Source organism: Eptesicus fuscus, chromosome 7 (assembly GCF_027574615.1).
Source record: "Eptesicus fuscus isolate TK198812 chromosome 7, DD_ASM_mEF_20220401, whole genome shotgun sequence".
NCBI classification, from domain to species: domain Eukaryota; kingdom Metazoa; phylum Chordata; class Mammalia; order Chiroptera; family Vespertilionidae; genus Eptesicus; species Eptesicus fuscus.
In genome coordinates, this window is record NC_072479.1 from 18263977 (window position 1) to 18267175 (window position 3199).

Consider the following 3199-nt stretch of genomic DNA (forward strand, 5'->3'; position numbering starts at 1 on the left):
TTAATGTAAGCAGAAAAATAAGCAAGGGTGACCTGTAGCCCTGCCTGGGAACCTCCTTAGCTAGATTACCCATTGCATGAGGTACATTTTCTATTTTCCACATTATTGCAGGCAAGAGTGTTGCTAAACTTTCTGTCACTGCATAATGGAACCTCTTCTCTCTAATTTCCAGTAATGTTTTCCTCACTTTTCTGTAATCCTGGACCGATAGCCTTCTCAAAGACATCAGGCTTCTGCTGACAGTCTCTTTAAGACGCTTTAAATTTTCACTAGTAACCTTCTCAAGGTCCTTCCAGCTTCTGCCCTCTACTGTCCCAAAGCCACTCTCATATTTGGATGTTTTTTGTTACAGCAGCACCCAACTTGTCTCTCACCTCCACACCCACTTTGGACTTCCTTGTCTATTTACATCTCCTGTGACTGCCCATCAAGCCTGTCCGGTCTCCATTACACAGTGGGTAAACGATTTTCTTCCAAGATTAGCTTCTCAGAGGAGCTGTCTTGGAAAAGGGCTGAAAGATGGGGTTAGTGAAAGATTTTATTTGATGCTATTGTCAGGAACAAACAAGTACATAAACCAAAAAACTTCTCAGGACATCAAATATTTCATCTGGAGAAAAGTATCAAAATTCTGTAAGAAACATTTTTAATTCTCTGTTTCAAACAAAATACAGAGAATGAGATCCATTTCTAACGTTTTAGGAGACAGAGGAAAAAGTGTAAGGTTACATTTATGTTAGGCTAATGTGGCTTATTATTGTTTTACTTTTATTTTTTTAACAGAATTGACTTGACAATGGAGGGAGTGCATGGCAGAGTGGGGGAGGCTGTAGGCTAAAGACTCACACAGACCTGGGCCAGTTTGGTAACCAGCAGCTTCTTCATCTATAAAGTGGAACTATAATTACCTCAAAAGGTTGATGTGAGATTAGAGGAAATGTAATGGATGTGAAATTGCCAAGCAGAGCATTATCATGTGATAAATAAGCTGCTTTGGACTTGTTAATATGGAAATCACAAAAGTGATTCCTCATGTTTCCTCTGAAGTCTCCACTTGTCTTTCCGAAATGTCTGAATCAGGAGTCATGCTCCCACTCCCTGCAGTGGCTGGGAAGGAGCAGGGGGAAGGGCAGCTTCTCTCTTGTTCTCTTAAGAATTATGTTCTCGACAGCAATGTGCTCTCTCCTGCTCCTCCACACAGGCCTTAGCCTGCTCACTGCCTGTCAAAATGGTGAAAGAAACCACTTACTATGATGTTTTGGGGGTCAAATCCAGAAAGCATTGAAAAAGGCTTACAGGAAGCTGGCCTTGAAGTACCACCCTGATAAGAAGCTAAATAAAGGAGAGACGTTTAAACAGATTTCTTAAGCTTACAAAATGCTCTCTGATGTAAAGAAACAGGTATTATATGACAAAAGAAAACAGGCAATTAAAGAAGGTGGAGCAGGTGGTGGCTTTGGCTCCCCCGATGGACATCTTTTGGAGGAGAAAGAAGGATGCAGAGAGAAAGGAGAGGTAAAAATGTTGTTCATCAGTAATCTTAGAAGGTGTACATAGTAGTGCAACAAAAAAACTAGCTCTGCCAAAGAACCAATGAACATGGTATGTGACAAATACAAAGGCAGAGGTGTAAGAAAGGAGCAGTAGAGTGCCGAGATACTGGAATGCAAATGAGAATTCCTCAGATCCGACCTGGAATGGTTCAGCCAGTTCAATCTGTGTGCATGGAGTGCCAGGGCCACGAGGAATGAATCCATCCTAAAGGTAGATGTAAAAGGTGCAATGGAAGGAAGATAGTTTGAGAGAAGATTCTAGAAGTTCATATTGACAAAGGCATGAAAGGTGGCCAAAAGATAACATTTCGTGGTGAAGGAGACCAAGAACCTGGCCTGGAGCCAGGAGACAGTATCATTGTTTTAGGTCAAAAGGACCATGCTGGTGGGGGGAGGGGGAGAGAGATCAACCAAAGGACTTGTGTGCATGCATACGAGCCTATCCAATGGCTAAGTTCAACAGGGGGTTGGGGCATCCGTGGGGAGGGGTGTGGGATGGGAATGGGGGGATGAGGACAAATATGTGACTCCTTAATCAATTAAGAAATTAAAAAAAATAATAAAAAATAAAAATAAATAGATGAAGCATGTCCCAGTGCCTTCACTGAGCTTTGATGGCCAATTGAGATACTATATAAAGAAAATGAGGGAAGAAGTGAGAAAGAAAAGGAAGAACAAGAAAGACTGAAAGGAACCTGTAAACCCATTGTCACTTAAATAGGGAATATAGTCAGTAGTGTTGTAATGATGGTATGATGCCAGGTGGGTACTAGAAATATCGGGGAACACTTTGTAAAGTATATGATTGTCTAACCACTATTCTGTAACTAATATAAAACCTGAAACCAATACAAAATAATGTTGAATGTAAAGAAATGAAAATTGGAGTGAAATTTTTATAAATTTCAAAGTTTAAATAAAAGCTGTAAAGGAAGGAAGGGGAGAATAAAAAGTGTTTTTCATTTTGCCACTTCATTAAAAAGAAAAAAAAAAAAGGACCATGCTGTTTTCACTCCCCCAGGAGAAGACCTTTTCATGAGTATGGACATACAGCTGGTTGGAGAATTGTGTAACTTCCAAAAGCCAATAGCTACTTTTGACAACCGAACCATAGTCATCACCTCTCATCCAGGTCAGAGTGTCAAGCATGGAGACATCAAGTGTGTGCCAAATGAAGGCATGCCAATTTACCATAGACCATATGCAAACGGTCATCTAATCATTGAATTTAGGGCACACTTTCCTGAACTATGAAAGTGCCCAAGAAAATTAGATTCTCTCCCATTCTAATAAAAAAAAAATCTCAAATTTAGGAGTATGCATGTGAAAATGTCCAGGGGGCACATTTAATCTATTACCAATGGGCTGTTATTTCAGGGAAGAAAACCAGACCAACTTAATTTTATTTCTGCCTTAAATTCACCCAAATCTCCCTCACCCTGCCTCCCAGAAAGTCCTTCAATTCTCTCTCCCAAGCAGCCCTTAAGGCAAGAGGCTGGAAACCAGTTCATCCTCTACTGTGGTGCAAGCTGGGAAAAGCATAGAATTGGGAAAAAGCAAGAATAAAGAAGGTGAAAATGAGATTTGGAGGAGAAGGATCTTTAGGATATTGGAGAAGAGCAGTTGTTAGGAGCCATGGTGCTGTA

General features: G+C 40.6%; 1 pseudogene; it reads left to right on the forward strand.

Moving 5' to 3' along the window:
• The first annotated feature begins 1228 nt into the window (after nucleotides 1-1228).
• Nucleotides 1229-2807, forward strand: LOC103288114 (dnaJ homolog subfamily A member 1-like; annotated as a pseudogene).
• Nucleotides 2808-3199: the final 392 nt, after the last annotated feature.